This window comes from Dipteris shenzhenensis, chromosome 29, assembly GCF_047967505.1.
Source record: "Dipteris shenzhenensis isolate YYH24624 ecotype China chromosome 29, Dip_SZ_1.0, whole genome shotgun sequence".
Lineage (NCBI taxonomy): Eukaryota > Viridiplantae > Streptophyta > Polypodiopsida > Gleicheniales > Dipteridaceae > Dipteris > Dipteris shenzhenensis.
Window position 1 is genome coordinate 18,437,953 of NC_141624.1, and position 20,847 is coordinate 18,458,799.

Genomic DNA, 20,847 nt, shown 5'->3' on the forward strand with positions numbered 1-20,847 from the left:
TTTGTATTAAATTTGATTATCTATATCAAATGAGCTGTTTATCTAGAAAATAAGAAAGAACATTGTATTCTTCATGTAAGAAATTGTTAAAATTTTTTAATTAAAAATGAGCATTAAAAAATAGGAATATGTTTAGCATCTCTATTTGTATATTCTTAAAATAAAAGGTGCCACATGGAGAGCAACGGATAGACTTCTCCTTGTCCCTCCACGGGCATGCAAATTTCCATCATCCACCAAGCCATCTATGTGCTGCGCATCCAATGGCATAAAAAATTATATGCTCTCGAGCTCTTGATAGATGCATTCACCTCATCCACCATTCTCTCTCTTTGTAAACGTCCATTCCTAGACTTCCCCCGACTTACATCTAAATCGAATAGTGTCTTCAACTTGAAATCCCATTTCCCTTTTCACCATTTTTGCTATTGGTCATTAGCACATTATCTAAATGTACTAAAGGCTAGAATGCAAATTCATGATAAACGTTGAAGTTGCATGAATCCTATTTAGAGTATGTAGAAGATGAATTGCAAGGGAGTATACATTGTCGCTGATCCATGGCCTTGAGCTCAATAGAAAGTACTAGGGACATCAACTTTGTATTGGATGGTGGAGAAGCCACAAGTAATGAAACGATGATCGTGCACTTCTTCCAAGAAAAATGGCTCAACCACACACATGTCCTAGGAAAAGAGACGTTGACAAAGTTGAATTGTTTGGTTTTATTCCATTCATCCTACAGGCACAATTTAAGCTATGGCTCATGCACAAATGTGGAGATTGTAAGGGACATTTTTCCAATATTTCAAAGCTATGTGTAGTAGATATAGGAACTCGCTGCATCCTCAGGTAAGCTGATTGGAGCAATGAAGGGAGGTTCAGAGGTAACTCAAGATGTAGCACTCAATATTTTGTCTTCTCAGGCAAGCTTGGGGTGCCGGTAGTAGGGGAATCTTAATCGATGAGGGATTGATAAAGTCTTCAACACCAAGGTCCCCTGAGAGACCAAGGAGTTTATCACTGCCCTTACTTGGGATGGGTGTGTAGTAGTGAGGAGAAGTGTGGCGAGCATGTGCTTGTTCATATCCAAACCGAAGGATAGTGGATATAAGCAATAAAGCATAAAACATTATCTAGGCCATTGATTTGGTTGCGAGTTTCTATCCTCGCCGTTTTGGATCTCATTGGCTCTTGAAGGGCACCCACACAAGAAGAGAGAAAGGTACCATGGATCTCACAACTTCGAGTGCCCCATGAAAAGAGAGAAAGGTACCATGAGCTCATTTGGTGGTTTAAGCAAATGTTATCGATATCCTTGGTGTCTGTTTTCCTTGCACTACCAATTTACCTTCATATACAACAGATCCTGAAGGTGGTCTTGTATTGAAATCTGCAAGGTACTTTGAAGGTCTCAAATTGCAGGTTTTGTTTTATGCTTACAAGTTACTTCCACATTTTTGCATTAGAAGAGATGTGAAGAATGTATATGTGGTTTCCTAGAGAAAATTAGGTGATGTACTCAAATCTGCAAGGTACTTTAAAGGATCTCGAATTGCTGCAGTGTTGTTTTGAAGCTTGCAAGGTACTTCCAAATTTTTGCATCACAAGAGATGTGAAGAATATATCTCTAGCTTCTAGGAGAGAATTAAGAAGCATAGTAGAAGCTCTAGTATCGCCAACATGCCCTCTCCCTTTTCCTTCACCATGCCCACTACCTCCATTTCCTCTACATCATCCTTGCCTCCTCCCTTGATCTCCATCACCTCAAGTGTAACCTCAAAGAAAATGATGTTGCTTCCACCTTGACTCAAGCCCTCTCCATGAGGGGGTAGTAAATAAAATGATGCACTAATTTTGCATGTACTTGAAAAGTTCCAATGTCCACCAAACACCAAATATGTGGCTAGGAAGGTAGAATATCCCAGATTTACATGTGCATCCTATTATGTGAACAAAAAATATGTAGCAATCATCAACAATGATAGTGGTATCCAATCATCCCCCAATCATTTTATTGGTAATAAACTTTGCATAGGTCTTGAGTAGTTTGATGGCGCTTTTTGCATTCGAGAGTACATCCTTGGAGATGGTGTATATGCACTTACAATGTGGTTCATTAGTATATATGATACTCCTAGCACAGACATGAAATGCAAGTTCAACTTCTATCTATCCTCCACCTAAATTGTTGTGGAGCATGCATTCGGCCGATTGACAGGCCAATGGCAGTACCTCAATAAGAAGTTCCTAGACTCGAAGCCCAAGCTGGAGCAACGAGTATAGTGGCATGTTTCATTTTGCACAATATGCTACCGACAACAGTTGGGGATGTGCCATAAGATAAAGATTGCTTTGACTGACCACATGATAAGGATGTATGCTAGAGATTAGTTGAAGCTATTGCTCATTCTTGCAAGGCTGCATCAACTTGGGCAAGCACACAACCAGTTGCTCTTGCTTGGTATGTTGTGGCACTACATCGAAACTTCTAATGCCACTTCGAGATACTTTGTCATGTTTTGGGAATGCAAAGGCTACACGAGCTTGGGCAAGCACACAACCAAATGCTCTTGCTTGGAATGTTGTGGCACTACATCGAAACTTGTAATTCCACTTTGAGATGTCATGTTTTAGGAATGCAAAGGGGATCATTATTATATATGCACTTGTGCAATTGAGGGGAGACTTTACATGTATGCATTGTGTAGTGGTTTTTCAAATGCAATTTGTACTCCTTGAAGGAGAACTTTACTTTAGTTTATGGTGGCCTATGAAGCATATGAGCACACATATTAATCCAATCAACCATTATGAACATGATAATAAGCCAACAAATAAATGCAAGTGACACATGATGCCATAAGCCAAGGTGACTCCATATGCTTCCATGAGGCAAGGAGCTTAATTGATCTTATCAAATGAAACATACTAAATAGAACTCATCAAATAAACTTTTCGAATAATCCCACTTTGGGGAAGTCAATGATCTTATCAAGTCATTCCAAATGACCTTATCGAATGATCCCCCATTAAGATGGGTGTATGCATGCAAGGAAGGAATGCATGCAACTCACCAAATGATTCCACTATGGTGGATGCATGGAATGATTCCACTATAGTGGATTCCACTTGCATGCAAGGATAAAATACATGCAAGTTAGCAAATGATTCCATATTTTGGTGGGTCTGTGCAAGGGAAATCTAGGTGTATGGATCAGTGACATGAAGGTAAGTTCTACATGAACTTATCAAAAGATCCCACTACGGTGGATGCATGCAAGGAAGATGGGATACATGAACTTATCAAAAGATCCCACATTTTGGTGGGTCTATGCAAGGGAAATTTGGGTGTATGGATCGGTGACATGAAGCTAAGTTCTGCATGGACTTATCAAATGATCCCACTATGGTGGATGCCAATAAGGAAGCTAGGATACATGAACTTATCCAATGATCCCACATTTTGGTGGGTCTACACACATCTACACATGGCAAGGCTGGGTGTATGGATCGGTGACATGAAGGTAAATATAGCAAGTGGATAATTTTTAAGAATGAGAATATAGAGGCAATAAATAAAACCCAAGAATATGTATGTTGTTGATGTGATGCATTCTAAAACACTCTTGTAGTTTCTGCAATGATGATGAATGATTATCCTACTTGGCATAGATGTAGCATATGAAGATGCAATGCCATGTTAGAAGATCTATGTAAAAATTTGGCTAAACATGCACCCCCCGCCCACCCATTTTGCCCCAACAAACACCATTTTCCCAATTGTATATTCAGGCTCAAAGCCTCTGCCAAATAGTCACCACATGCACTTGCAAACATCCCGCCATCTCCCTGAACTTGATCTAGCCTTGGATCACCCGGTACAACTCCATTCTTTGTGGCTGCTCTAACTCTTCTCTAGACTCTAAGGTCTTCCAATAAGCTAGGTTAGTTGTTTAAGAGAGGGGAAGAAAGCTAGTCTCTCCCCTTCACATGCTACATGACTAGGCTTTACCATACACTGACATGGGCACACACAAGTAAGCTCAGGGCACGTACGGATCTTGTAGGTTGTTTTAGTTCTCTTTGCACTTAATGGATGTCAGAAGTTCTTTAGTACTTGTTGAACTAGCACCCTTTAGTCATGCTACTTTGCCCTTGTTTGGGGTGCCTCTTATTTCCATCTCCTCTTATTTTCAGCTCAAATTTGTAATTTCAAATTGATGTTTCAAATAAAATTGTCAACTAAAAGTAAACGCACAATGTGCAAATGATATTCAAATGAAAGTCTCAATTGTCTAAGGTTTTCAAAGCAAAGTTTTGCCAATAATGGGTAAATAATTCCTTGAGCCATGAAATGAACAATGTGTGTGATGTAAAATGAAATGTTTTGGTGTAAAAATTAGTTATCTCATGTTAATCCAAATGATAAAATTTCATGTTGATATCCTCTAGTGCACAAAATTTCAATCAGGTATGCAAACTTTTATGTTGTGATGTCAACGATCAATGCATCTTCACTCCATTGATTTTTTGATACCCTAAAATTCCATGTACATTTGTAAATAAATATGACAAAATAGACCTCTAGGTTGCTTGCTATATTGTCCATCCAAGAGGCATTCATCTATAGACCTCTAGGTTGCTTGCTATATTGTCCATCCAAGAGGCATTCATCTAATTGAAATAAAGTTTGCTAATCTCCCATTGTTTTCCCTTACATTTTTGTATTTTGTTCATAGTACACATTATACATTTTTGTATTTTGTTCATAGTCTATGTATGCCTATCTATGCTTTATGTAAATGCTTTTTCTTGTAACTCAAGAGCACACTGAAGGATGTATATCTTTTGCATCTCTCATCTATAAAGCTTAAATTATACATTTTTGCATCTTTATGTTTCATATGAACTGGAAGTGGTTCTTGGTTAGCCACCTCGTTGTTTTAGTAATTGTAAGCGCAATTCTGTGGATGATGATGCATGGCAAAGTATTGATAGTCCTTGAAAACCATTTCATACCTCAGATTTCAAAGGACAGAAATGTCTCTAAAGGGCAAAATGCCACTTCATACCTCTGATTTTGAAAGACATAAGTGCCTATGGAGGGAAAATTTGGCTTGGCTAAGTGATATATTGGCAGAAAAAAAGTGATTCTAGTAATGCTCCCAAAGATTTTGGCAAGCTTGCATTCGAGCACACATTCAATAAGATCCTCACTATGGAGATATCTTTGAGTAACTCAAGCGTCATGTTGTCAAAATCATATTTAACATAGGCCATTCGACTTAGACAAGAATAGAAGTTAAGAAGCATGGAAGGTGCAAGCATGGAGCATGGAAGGTGCAAGGCCCAAAATTTTGAGAGGGGAGAGGGCCCAAAAATATGAGAGGGAAGAGGAAAGAGGGAAGCGGGAAAATAGGGGAAAAGAGATTTCCCCCAAACCTATCTCTGACTCCCAAATAATTCGTTCTACAATGGCAATCTTGTGGTACATGGTATCCTCCTACTCACCACTCACAACCGTAATAGCTAACCCCTACCTGCTCACGACTCGAGGTTCCCATATCCCTTACCTCTTCATTCCTTGTACCTTCCTGAGCCGCCTCATCTCGCATCAACTGCAAGGTCCTCGATCAAAGCTGGAGTGAATCTGCATGCAGTTTCGGAGTGATCATCGATCACTACTACAAGGTCCTCGATCATTCAAAGCAGTAATGCAATCTATAGCTGTCTCGGACTTCAAAAATATGTACTGTGCCTACCTCCACCTTCATTCTCTCCTTGAATCTGTGCACGCCCTCCTACATATGCTCAGTCTATTATACGGTACTGTCTCTCCTCGCTGCATCTGTGCACCTCTTGTGCCATATATATTTGCTACTGTACGACGTCGACTGCTCGAGATACACACTCGATTGGAGCTCGATTGGAGGCTTAATTTGAAGGTAACAAGTTATATATATCTAGACTAATTGCATTCGGCGTACGTCGGTCCCTGCTCAGTCGTTTTTCGTCCACTAAGGCTAGTATACCGCGTTGACGTACTTACTATATCTACTTCGATCACGGTGCCCCAACAGCTTTGATTTTCTGGCCAGCAGCTGCTACACTAGCTATAGCTTACACCGCGCCCAGGGGCCAGCTCCCGTTCGCCCTTGCAGCTGCAGCAGGCTGCAATAAAAGGGCGATATATCTGTACATGTGTATACTAGCTGCTGTGCACCATTCGAAGCAACTCGCAGCCGGGGCATATGTTCGTATACATTCTTAGGTCAACTCCCAACAGGTCGATTGCGACACACCTTGGGCAGCAATTTCCAGGTTAGTATATACTAATTTGATCCATTTATCAAGGAATGTTCCAGCATTAACCCCCATTTTAATTTCTATCCTAAAGTAATCCTATCTCTTGCCACAAATCCTGTCAAAGATGTTGCCATAAATTTGTATATGCCTACGCATGTTTTGCCTATGTGTATGCTTCTATATTTCTATAATATGCTTGTACATTTTTATTCTTCTATATTTATACAATTCTATATGCTTCTATATCTTTGCCTTATGTTTCTATATTTCTATAGGCTTCTATATCTTTATGTTTCTATTCAATGAATGCCATTGCGTGCCTTATTTTATGCTTGATGTTTATGCCTTATGCTTCTATGCTTTATGTTTCTATATGTGCTAGTCTATGCTTGCTTATGTCTCTACATGCTTTATGTGAATGCAAGTATATGCTTTATGTGAATGCCTATTAAGTTTATGCTTTATGTGAATGCCTATTTGCCTATGCTTCTTTAGTCTATGCTTCTATGACTATTTAATGAATGCTTTATGTGAATGTCTATGTCTATGCATCTATGTTTATGTATGCCTGTTTTATGCTTTATGCTTTATGGATCTACTCTTTAAATGTTTATGGATGCCTTCTTTATGCTTAATGCCTATGATTTAAGTTTATATATGTCTATGCATCTATGTTCATGTATGCCTGTGTCGATGCTTCTATATGTCTATATGCCAATGTGAATGCTTATATGCCTATGCTTGTCTGGAAATTATGCTTATGTGTAGGCATGCCTATGCTTCTATGCCTATCATGCTAAAGTAAACCTTTGCAATTACATGCATGCCTTTACTTTTCCTTAATTTAGTACCTATGTAAATGCCTATGCCTATTTGCCTATTTGCCTATGCCTATGTGAATGCCTATGCCTATTTGCCTATTTGCCTATGCATATTTGCTTTATGCCTATTCTTTAAGTTTATGTATGCCTATGTCTATGCTTCTATATGTCTATATGCTTATGTGAATGCCTACTTTATGCTTTATGCCTATTTGCCTATGCTTCTATATGTCTATATGCTTTATGTATATGCCTATTTGCCTATGCTTCTATTTGCTTTATGCTTTATGTGAATGCCATTGCCTATGCTTGCCTATGTTTCTATATGTGCTAGTCTACGCTTGCTTATGTCTCTACATGATTTATGTGAATGCAAGTATATGCTTTATGTGAATGCCTATTTGCCTATGCTTCTTTACTCTATGCTTCTATGCCTATTTAAGGAATGCTTTATGTGAATGTCTATGTCTATGCATCTATGTTTATGTATGCCTGTTTTATGCTTTATGCTTTATGGATCTACTCTTTAAATGTTTATGGATGCCTTCTTTATGCTTAATGCCTATGATTTAAGTTTATATATGTCTATGCATCTATGCTCATGTATGCCTGTGTCGATGCTTCTATATGTCTATATGCCAATGTGAATGCTTATATGCCTATGCTTGTCTGGAAATTATGCTTATGTGTAGGCATGCCTATGTTGAGAGTTGTGGTGCCATGAGCACATGTAGAGCAAAGGTATGAGCAAAGGACAAGCTGCCACATGGCATGGAGGAGATATCCCACATGTGAGCAAGCAAATGGATGTAAGTACCCTCACCTATAAAAGGGAGGTTCATTTGAAGGAATATCAATCAAGCACTTTGCACTATCTCAAGATTCTCTTTATGAGTCCAAGCTAATCTATCTTGGAACCTAATTGACTTGAGATACATGTCATGAGCACTCTCTTCATCATGTTTCCACATAGGTTCCATCCACCTTAGAGTGCTCCACAGATCCTGAGGCACACATGTTTTGTCATGGTATCAGAGCATAGGTTTAGCTCTCCTAGTTTAGCTCATTAGTAGTTCACTAGGATTGCTCCCATTCCCAGATTAGTTGTAGGCATGCCTTAGGAACTCATGTTTTTATCCTAGGATATTTTCAGTTTTAGAGTGAGGTTCTTTGCGGGAGAAAGGATTGAAGAGTGAGATTTATGATCATTATGTTTGAGTGAGTTTTGAGTGGGAGAGACTCTCTCTGTGTGCAATTGAGAGAGAAAGAGAGACTCTTCTATGGGCTTCCATGTGGAGCGTAGCTCCAACAAAGTTGCAAATGAAGCTTCTATCAATTCTGCTCGCGAGATGTGATCAAGCACTCCAAGCTCCAGAAACAACACTTTAGCGGCTGCTCGCACTGACCTTCTGCAATGCCATAGCGCCCAACGACTCCTTTTGCCAGCAGAACCTCACGGCTCTCTGCCAGCGCAACCCCAACCCCGATCTGCAGCAGCTAGCAACTCCAGCATCATTTGTGACACAAATAAAAGGTTCGGGCCTGTTCATCAAGGGAAGTTCAACAATGGAAAGCACGTTGCTGTCAACAGACTATCGCCAGCATCTCGTCAAGGAGCAATTGAGTTCCTAAATGAGCTGCTGTGGCTTCTTGTGCCATCCACAAGGTGAGGATAAGGCAAAAATGGCTCTATCTACGGGCGACGACCTCCAGCCAACTGCTCTCGGCTCCAACTCCCTTCATCGTCCTGCACATGAGCAAACAGGGCTCCAATGCTCAACCAACAGCAGCGCACGAGCCTGACAGTCCAAAGCTCCAAGCGTCGACTCCATAGCTTCTGCTTGGGACTCCTTCATTGGATAAATCGTCCTAGCAGCAGCGACACGGCCTACTTGTAGCTAGCCACCATCGATGACCAGCAAGTAGGTCCGCGAATCTCCAAGCCTCCAAGCCTCAAGCAGATAGCTGCCTCCTGCTCGCAACCTGCTCGCAACCCGCGACTCCAACAACGAGCACGTCTCTACGTCGCCACGCCCATGCCGCCATTGCCGTCACGTGCAGAGAAAGCTTCAAAGCTCTTCTCTCTTCTAAGAATGTAAACCTTAAGCCACGTGGCAACCCCGTTGACAGCCACGTGGCAGATAAGGTAGGATTTGTGAGGGGTTAAATTGAACCTTGGTTAAGCTAATGGTTAAGTGTAGCTGGACCATGGTAAAATTTGTGTAACCATGGGTAAATCTATTTGGGTCACAAGAATGCCACATCAGCTTGCACAGTCAGCAGTGCCTTCTAGGCACAGAGGCCCTTGTTAAGCACAGTATGGAATTCAGCATGTGAATCCCTGTGCCACATCATCAAAGGCTCTCTTCTTCATAGAATCTTTGACAAGCCATAACTTGCAATCCAGGAAGAATTTGAACATGCTCCAAAAAGGAAAAGTGATCGTCTTTTCAAGCTCTACGCGCCTGTCAGTTCAGAATCATTGTATGCAATTAGACACTGCCAATATTGAAAGAATTCAATTGGTAAGACCTTTGCAACCATTGGAAAAAGCAAAGCATGAATGCAAACATCGATGTAAAAAGCAAGCCAAAAGCACAAGTGCATGAGATGACCATAGCAAAAAGCATGGCATCCACACATAAAGCATCAAGGCACATGGAAGAACAAAGCATCATGCAGGTAGCTACACCAAACAAAGAAGCAAACGAGTCATCATCAAGCCATGAGCCAAAAGGTGACATCAATGGAATGTGTTGAGAAACCAAAACCTTGCCAACCTTGCCTATATTTTTGTAATCAAACCTGACCACCTGAGAGTAGCTATGAAAGCACCCAGGGGAGGTATTGACATGTAAACCACACTTTACCACCTTAAGTAGCAATGCATGCACTAAGGGGAGGTGATGGAATGTAACTCACATCTGACCACCTTGCAGTAGCCAAAGGATCATGGCACCAAGGGGAGATGTTGAGAGTTGTGGTGCCATGAGCACATGTAGAGCAAAGGTATGAGCAAAGGACAAGCTGCCACATGGCATGGAGGAGATATCCCACATGTGAGCAAGCAAATGGATGTAAGTACCCTCACCTATAAAAGGGAGGTTCATTTGAAGGAATATCAATCAAGCACTTTGCACTATCTCAAGATTCTCTTTATGAGTCCAAGCTAATCTATCTTGGAACCTAATTGACTTGAGATACATGTCATGAGCACTCTCTTCATCATGTTTCCACATAGGTTCCATCCACCTTAGAGTGCTCCACAGATCCTGAGGCACACATGTTTTGTCAGCCTATGCTTCTATGCCTTTACTTTTCCTTAATTTAGTACCTATGTGAATGCCTATGCCTATTTGCCTATTTGCCTATGCCTATGCCTATTTGCCTATGCATATTTGCTTTATGCCTATTCTTTAAGTTTATGTATGCCTATGTCTATGCTTATGTGAATGCCTACTTTATGCTTTATGCCTATTTGCCTATGCTTCTATATGTCTATATGCTTTATGTGAATGCCTATTTGCATATGCTTCTATTTGCTTTATGCTTTATGTGAAGGCCATTGTCTATGCTTGCCTATGTTTCTATACGTGCTAGTCTACGCTTGCTTATGTCTCTACATGCTTTATGTGAATGCCTATTAAGTTTATGCTTTATGTGAATGCTTATTTGCCTATGCTTCTTTAGTCTATGCTTCTATGCCTATTTAATGAATGCTTTATGTGAATGTCTATGTCTATGCATCTATGTTTATGTATGCCTATTTTATGCTTTATGCTTTATGGATCTACTCTTTAAATGTTTATGGATGCATTCTTTATGCTTAATGCCTATGATTTAAGTTTATATATGTCTATGCATCTATGTTCATGTATGCCTGTGTCGATGCTTCTATATGTCTATATGCCAATGTGAATGCTTATATGCCTATGCTTGTCTGGAAATTATGATTATGTGTAGGCATGCCTATGTTTCTATGCCTATCATGCTAAAGTAAACCTTTGCAATTACATGCGTGCCTTTACTTTTCCTTAATTTTAAAGTAATTTTAAAATAGGCATGTATGCTAAGATTAGAAGAGTAGATTGGAACAAATTTAGTTTTAAAATGTATATAAATATAAAGCTCGTGTTTAATTCTATGATTGTTACAATGCTCTTGTTTTTAAATGTATAATATAAAGCTCATGTTTAAAATCTTTATGCTTTTATTCATGCTTCTATGTGTTTTTATTTTAAGTGTGTTTATACATGTTTATAAATGCCATGTCTCTATGCTTGTGATGGACTTTGTTGAGCTTATGTAAGTGTTTCTTCTCTAGGGCGATTTCATGTGCCTTATTCCAGATGGCAAGAGATGATAGCCTATGGAGATGTAGATGCAATTATAGGTGTAGGCATTCGCCTCTTGGCTATCAAGATGTGAGCCGGAGGATGTATTATGTGCATTTGCAACAAGACTCCATTGGAAACTTACACGCATCAATTTTGAGGAATGTGAATGAGGAGAACTCTATTGACAATGATACTGTAGTGAATGAAGAACTCATTGAATCATCTAATCAATGGAGGCGGGTATGGTGTAGATGTGAAACTTATTGCCATGGTGGCCGCTTGGTCGCTCCATCAACTTATGCAAGGCATATGCAAGTTGATGAGCGATTTGAAACTATTGCAGAAAATCTTGGTTTGCATGCTCCACACTTTAGCTTTTCTGGACCTGAAGAAGAGGAGAATAATGAGCCTATGCATCAGATGGAAGGAAACGATGAATTTACTGATATGCATGAACAGGATAGGTTGGATGATGAAGAGGATAACATGGATGCTTTAGGGAGGATAGCCATTTATCTCTCGCTAATGAAATCATACAAAGATTGATTGAGTTGCAAGGTCTTTGGGATGGAAATCAAGCTACAGTGGAGTTTCAAGATAGTATGCTTAAAATTCTATTTGGAGATATGGGTGGTCCCTCGGTGGTCCTAGGTCTACAACACATGAAGGTGCAAAAAGATCGAGTCTGAGTAAACTATTGGTCCAACTTCCAGAAACATGGGATGGAAGTCTAAATGGAATAACTGTTCCCACATGTTGGGAGCAATTAACTACTATGTTGACAAGGCTTGGAATGGTTGAATCAAAGAGATATAGAATATGTCAAGGAAAAGAGGATTCCATACATGCTCCAATACTCTATTTACCAAGCAAAGAGGACGCTTATAGTAGCAACACTGTTGAATGCCACTGCAATAGAAATGTCACTGGAAAGAGAAAATTAATGCGCGATTGTTTAACATGTTGTGAGAAGTGTGAGAAATGTGAAGTGCCTAGAAAGGAAATGTTATGTTTTGACTACATTTCCATTGGTGAACAATTGAAATTACTTACTAAAAGTAGATCTTTATGCCACGAATTATTGGAAATGTGGCAAAATAAAGACAAATGGTTGGTATTGGACAATTCTAATGAAAATATTAGAATTGATGAGTTTTGGGATGGCAGTAAATGTAAAAGTGTTAAAGAGTTTTGGGATCCAGAATCGGAGTTTGAGTTGCCATTGGTATGTGAGAAGGGGTATTGCAAACAAGCTTATACAGCATGGCCATCTTCACTTAAATCGGAAGCACTTTTGGAGTGTTGGAAAGAACATGATAAAATTTACAAATTTGTTTGCAAGGCTTGTTAAGCTCTGATACAAGGTCCCCAAAGACTCTGTAAGGTAAATCTTCCTAATTTATACTATGTGTGGTCTCTAATTAATTTATGTTCAAGGATTACATGTAATGTTGTACTCTAAATGTGTCTTTGTTTACATATACAGGGAGATCCACGCAATTTTGCTCTCTTATTGCACTGGGATGGGTTCCAGACATCATGAACAACGCAGAAGAATTGTGGCGTCATCGAGATAAAGGTTCTCAATTGTGGAAAGAAGTCCATAATTGGAGCAATACCAGTCTTGTTCATTCCATTTAGTTGCAAAAAAATTATAGGAAGCTCAAGCAAACTCTTTCATGTTTTTATGAAACCTTTGATAGATGAATTAGAAAGTTTGTTCATAGATGGAATTGATATAGATTTCAATTATCCAATGCCTTTAATTTTTGGGCGTGATAGCTCTTTTTCCCAAACCTTCAAAGCACGTGCTATGCTTATGATGGTGACTGGTGATCATCCAGCTCAATGTAAGATTGGAGCTTTTAAAGATGGTGGCCAAGCTTTTTGTCGTAGAGACAAACCTATAGCTACTTTAGAATGTGAAGGATCAAGTCGATACCTTTATGACCAAAATAGATTCCAATTCAGATATGCTCCAGCCAAGAGGTCCACAAAAGATATGTTGAGAGACTTGCTTCTTGCAGAGCGAGCAAGCACTCAAATGCAACGTGAAGACATTCTCAAAGAGGCTGGTCTTTCAGGTAGATCATGTCTATGGAGATTATATGATCTTTATGGGTTCGATTTATCTCTTGATCTTGTGTACGATTGTATGCACATACTAGCATTGAATATGTTTTCAAAGTACATGAGCTCTTTAATGAGAGATATCGATAATAGAGTGAAGAAAGAAATCGATGAAGCAACTCATAGAATGACATTGGCCACACCTTATTCCATCCGATATGGTCGATGGCCAAGGTTTCCTAGCAAGTATTTTGAGAATTACAAGGCAAAGGAAACACAAAAGTTTGTACAATGGTGTCTTCCTTATGTCCTAAGTGAAGTCCAAGGTATTCCTAAGAAATTCTATGATTTGGGTCTCTTGATCATAGATATTGCTCATGCCTTTTATAACTATACTAGAAGTAATGGCTGGTCTCAAGAAGACATAAACACTCTGAGGGTATTGCTTGCTTCTTGGAGAGTAAGATCAGAAGAGTGGATTGGAAGAAACTCAGTTCCATTAGAGCATGTTGCAGGTTTCGGAGAATTTCTTGATAATATTTTGCGACATGGTAGCCACGATGAGTTTTGGTGCTACATATATGAGCGTATGGTCTCAACATATGCTAGCATCAAAACAAACAATAAGGACAATGATATTTCATATGCAAACTATCATCGAAGGAGATTTTTTACATGGTTCTTTCTACATATTCAAGAAGATGCTGATAGGTTGTTTCCTCATCAAAGGATGTTGAAAGAGTTTCATGGAGTTCTTTCAGTCCCAGATGGATATTTAGTGGATAAACATGGATGTTATGACTGTCCTCAATGGCATTCATTAGGATTGATACATGTATCATCCATTGAAAAAGCGGTAACATTTATGGAGTTTAGCTACATTGCATGCGAAAGACTATCCTTGCCAAAGAGTCATTGGCCAAAAGGGTATTGTAATAGCAAGAAAGAAGCCAAAAGTTAGATACGCAACAAGTGAGGAAAGAAGGTATGTAGAGCAAAATCTTCAATTCGGGATTGAGAGAGAAACATAATACAAGAAAATTATGTTCAAGGGTGAGGTTTATAAGATTGAAGATAAGGTTATCGTAAAGTCTGAAGAGGATGCAACATTAGTCTCTAGTGTGGGACACTGGAAAGCGTGTATAGCATCGTTTTTTTCCTTTCAGCATAATGGTGACATGCAACTATTCTTTGGAGCACACTACTATAGGCAACGCATTGTTGTTGAAAGAGGATATGAAAGATTAGATGTTGATGGCACCACTGGCATGAGTGTCCTACAAAATGCATATTTGCCATACACTTGGAATTGTATAAGGCCAATTAGTTCTTTATTGCATAAGTTTATTCCTCTACAGCATGGAGGTGGTATCATTGCATATGAGACAAAAGATTTAGGATTGATCTCGAACACGTTTAATCCATCCTGGTTGCATTGGATGTATTCCTCCTTGGCTAAAGGAGAATGATATTGTTTTATTGAAGTCTTATCTTGATACAATATGCTCACCAAATGATCTCAAGTATGCCGTTGTCAGAGATGTGGACCACACGCTAAATCAAGTTAAAGTAGCATGGCTAAAGCTGGTTCACCCTGAGGAAAAGAGATGGAAGGTCTCGATGGAAGACAACGAATGGAAGGATTGGTGGTTTTGTGTGTCTGTCAAAGAGACGTGGAAAGTTATCAAGACAAAGAACATGGTAGTTCAGGGCAAAGCCAAGATAGTTCCTATCATGTGGCAATCTTAGGCATGTAGCTAGGATACATGAAGTTAACATCATTCAAGGAATTCGAAAACGGATTTGGTACGTATTTGTATTTGATTTCCTTCTACATCTATTTCTATTTTGTGTGTTTTTATTTGATACTAACAATAACTATACTTTTTTATGCTTATGTTGTGCATGATCAAGATGGCTAGCAACAACATGGACATGGCGGCGCTACTAAAGAAAATGATGAGTGAAGATGCAAGTTTCCTTGGACTCATGGATTCCATGGTTAGTTCAATTAAAGGTATGTCATTTTTTGTTCGATTTATGTTATGCATTTTGAGAAAGAAGGGGTTGAACATGTATGTTATGCAGATTTTGTAAGCATGTATGTTATGCATTTGGAGAAAAAAGGTGGCTGAATTTATAGCATGTATGTTTTTGCCTTTGGATGTAAGGGAGGGGGTTGAATATATGGGATAAGGGGGCTGAATATATGGGAGAAGGGGGTTGAATTTATGGCATGTATGTTTATGCTTTTGGATGTAAGAGAGGAGGCTGAATTTATGCATTTGGATTTAAGGGAGGAGGCTGAATTTACGCATTTGGATTTAAGGGAGAAGACTGAATTTTTGGGTGAAGAGAACTGTTTTATGAATTTATGGGCTGTATTCATTGCATTTAGAGAAAGAAGGGGCTGATTTGTAAGCATGTATGTTATGCACTTGGAGAATCTAGGTGGTTGAATATATGGCATGTATGTTTTTTATATAGGAAAAATGCCTATGGGAGATGCATCAAAGGATGTGTCCTTCAAAGAGAACAAGGAGCGTCTCTCTTTGCAAGATAAATCTCAAGTTTCTGTTCCTCCGATCTCAGGGGCAAGTTTTACACCTACGTATGATGAGGTGTTTAAACCACCCAAAATGAATAGTAGGGATAAGAACAAGCTATATGGGAAAGAGCTCCTAGAAAAGTGCTTTAGAGACCAGCATTCTCTATTGTTAGAAAACTACTGTCGTGTACAAAGGTGGTTCGAGGGAATAGAGACTGTTATAGATCTACGGCATAAAAAGGAAGAACAACAGCATATTAAAGGCATCATCCATGAGCATCATCATGAGATAGTGCCTCTAAAGTTTAGTGGAGTTGAATATAGCTGGAGAGAGGAAGATATATACAGGTGGTGGATCTCCTCAAAGTAGTCTAGCAGGAAATACTCGAAAAAGAGGACCCTTGTAAATAATGTGAGTTGGCCTTTCAATTATGTGATATTTTATAAAACTGTATATTTGTAATATAGATATGATCTAGTCAATGTATTCTATTGTGTTTCAAAGGACGAAATGAGCAAAGTTCAGAGAAATATGGAGCTTGAAGCAACTAGTCCTTGTATTGACAAGTCTCCACATAATTCAATTTCAAAGAAGGTATGTTCAATACATTTAATGGTTCTCTCGCATGAATCAAAAATTTTGTATTTATTTGCATAATTTGTGCCACTTCTTACTTGGATTATTTAACTCTTTAGCAATCTATTGGAGATTCTATTTCTATTAGAGGGGAATGTCATGAACAAGGATATTCAACATCTCAGGTTGTTGATGCATTTGAAAGATATGTTTTTTCAAGAAAAATTAAGAATATCGTATACCAATTGAACTAAGTTCTCATTCCTTTGGATTTCAAAGTGATATATAAGAGTTTAATAAAATTTTGTATGTCTATTTGAAACTTTTTAGAGATATATGGAGCCTCAAGCAACTACTCCTTGTATTGACGAGTCTCCATGTAATCCAATTTCAGAGAAGGTATGTTTATATTAATACCTTGAATGGTTCTCTTCTTTTAGTAAAAAATTATACTTTTTCATGTAATTTATGTGACATCTTACTTGGATTATTTAATTCATTGGCAGTCTATTGGAAATTCAGTTTCTATTGGAGGAGAATTTTATGGACAAGGATGTCCAACATCTGAGGTTGTTGAAGCGTTTCCAATAAAATATATGTTTTTAATTTTATAAAGAATATAAAATGTTTTCTTTAATAAAATCATATGTTCTTTTGTGTAGATAGATAAGTTCATGGCGAAGAGATTCAAAGGGTTTGAGTATTTTCACTTTGATCAGGTGTGTAAGTTTCAATCATGAGTTTTCTTCTATTTTGAAAAAGTATTATTAACCATTCAGTTATTCACAATTCATCTATCTTGAATATTTTATATCAGGATTCTTATGGTGAAGCGAATGTTGATATGAATGAGATGACATTTTCTAAGATGCTTCATGGTGACATCACTACAAATGAAGATAAGGTATGAATTGCCTTTATCTTTTAGATATGCTTATGATTGAAGCTATTTTCTTTGATTCAATTGTGATCAGCATCTTCTTTTTACACAAGTTTTAATTTAATTTTGTCATATTTTTAGGATCCAATATCAAATGTGATTGATTCTACGAATGAAATGTCTAGAAAAAGTGAACGAAAGAGAAAGGTAAAAGTTTTCGTTTATGCAATACCCTTTAAAAGTAAAGCAAGTACTTTGTATGCTTGTATTCTTTACATAATTCTTTCCAATGGCATTAACACTACTTGTTGTTTATCATTCATATGTAACTGAAAAAATGAGAGATCACTTAAAACAGAAGACCGTGCAAAGAAGTGATAAATTCCAAGGAAAGAGATGCAAGGTATTCTTATATTTAGAATTTATTGTCTTTTGAAGTCTTTATACCTTGATTTTAATCTCAATTTTTTATTTAAATTAGAACTTAAAAGATATTCAAGGTACAGACATGGAGGTGACTACGATTTCAAGCGAGTATAAAAGAGTATGTAACAGCCTTTTACATTAGGCTTGATTATTTAAATCATTTGCCTCGAATTTGTTAATATATTGTCACTTGTTATGTTATTATGCCCTCAGGTGGATGACATTTCAGAAAAAAATATGGAGACGATACTTTTGAAATACATGGGAGTCCACACAATTCATGACATGTACTTTCCCTTAAAAAGTACTTATGTGAAGCTTAAAAAGATGGAGAGTAGCTTCAAACAGTACTCTACAGACATTAAGAAACCAGCCAGTAACATTATGATAAGGGACATTGTGCATTGGCTTATTGAAAGTCAAAAAGTTAGATTCATGGAAAAATGTGATGTGCTTAGTTTAGAAGATATAGAGATTTTGATATGACATTTAGCTTGATTCAAATAAGTCTTCAAAGATGTTATGTAGAGCTCTTCTAGCTCTCTTTGGTTGTCTTATATTTCTTATAGTAGAAGTTTTTTGCTTTTTCTTTTGAATATTGTAATAACGAATGGACTTTTTACCTTCTTAGTATTTGTAGAAATATCAAAGAGAACTCCATAATCTTTTTAATGGTTTTGTTGAATCTTAGTGTAGATCATGTGAGTTAAGGTAATTATAGTAACAATTGCTTATTGCTCTAGGTACTTTAAAAGTTCAAATTGCTACATATAAAAATGTGAAACATGAGTGCTTCATTTCTTAAATGATATAACTTACACAAAATCACTTATTTCACGTTCTCCCTATATAGGGAAATAGAAGATTCTCAATATTGTTTACTAGTTCATAACTAGGAAGTTTGCAAACTATGAAAAATGGGGCATTTCCTAGTTTGTCTTACAAAGAAAAAGAGGATTCTCTATATCATTTACTAGACTATAACTAGGAAGTGTGCAAACTAGGGAAAATGGAACATTTCCTAGTTAGACTATGTAGGAAATTACTAATGAATTTCACTATCTAGGAAAATTTTCCTATATGGTGAAATTCTCTAATGATTCCCTGCATTGACTTATACATAGGGAATTTTTTGATTGATTCCCTAGATAAGGTAACTCGGAAATGTTCCATTTTCTCTAGTTTGCACACTTACTAGGTATGTTCATTTCAAACTAGTAAATGATATAGAGAATCCTCTTCTTTCCTATATAGAGAACGTCTCAAAGTTCCTTGTGAAAGAAGGGGGTGGAGGAGGAGAAAGCGGAAATTCTCTCAATGTCAATCATCCCTAAAGGTAGCACCCTTCACATCCGAGAGGTCTGGGCCAACAACCTCGATGAAGAATTTACATTGATCCGAGATGTTGTTGATGACTTTCCTTACCTTCGCCTTGGACACAAAATTCCTAGTGTTGTTGTTCGCCATGTTGGGTAGGAGAGAAGTGATCAATAAAACCAAATCATTTCCAATAAAGAAGAGTTCCTTTCTGATGCCTTACAAAGAAAAGAGAAGAAATAGTAAAGCACTTAACGTCCTTGTTAGAGGTCTAGTAGTTGGGAACACCGCTATGGCAGATGTTGAAGTTTTAATTTAATTACTAAGATAAGGAAGCTTGGAGGATAGGAAAGGATGATGCACCAACAAGACCTATGATTGTGACGTTCCAGACACTAGCAGATTGGTATAACTTCATGAGCATGAGGGTGGCTCAAAAGTAAAGTAGAACATACTTGGATGATTATCTCATGCTCTTAGAGCAAGAGCAAGGGATGACCCAAGTTCTGGCTGCGAGGCAAGAAGGAAAATGGATTGTATATCGAGATGGTAAGGTTATTATTCGAGGAAGGGTAGAAAGAGGTGGAGGAGTACAAGTAGTTCATGATAGTGTTGGGCCTTTGAGATAAGAGACACATGGCAGATTGAATATGGTTGCATCGAACTGTAATCGCACTCTCTGGTCCAATCCAGGCAGCCTTTCAAAGACATATATAGATAGAGACATTATTCTCTACACTGAGACACATGAGAGCCCAGAGAGAGGGTTGCCCACAGTGATAGGTTATACTTGGGAGTTAGCTCATAGGAGAGAGCTAAGGAGAGATAGTGGGGTATGAGGCTTTGGAGGAGTGATTGTCTTCTTCAAAACACACCTGAGACCATTGGGATACGAGGCATCCAAACACACCTTTGGGGTACGAGGCTTTGGAGGAGTGATTGTCCCCTTCAAAACACACCTGAGACCATTGTATCTGTGGTATGAAAAGAGGAGCATGCATGTCATATGTGGATATGAAACCAGCTGTTAGATGCCCGACCGGCCTTCATTACAGTATGCTACTTCTCCCTAGACACATCATCATATGCTCATGAGGTCACTACAGAGGGGAACAACCCTTTGAGATTATACATGATACATCATAAAGCTCTCCCAGTAGGGAGACACCCTCCTTCTGGGGGACTTCAATGCAAGGACAACAAATAGACAAGTGGACCTACTAGACTTGCATGATACAATAGAAATACCCACATGGTCTTGAAGCTAGATATAGTAGAGCTTGAGATCCTGAGACATTCTGCAGATGCCCTAAATAATGTGACAACACATGTGCAATTTTTACTTGAGTTGGGAGAAGTCCATGATCTCATCATCTACAATGACCTTTAGAGATGGCCATCATCTAGAGGGTTCACTTGTTTCCCACATGGAAGTGGGAACAGCACAGTGGACTACCTGTTGAACCCTTTATGTTTCGCTTCGTGGTGGATACATGATTTCACAATGCCCCCTCCTCCCTTGGAGCTAACCACTCATATCTGGCATTTCATATCTCAGTTAC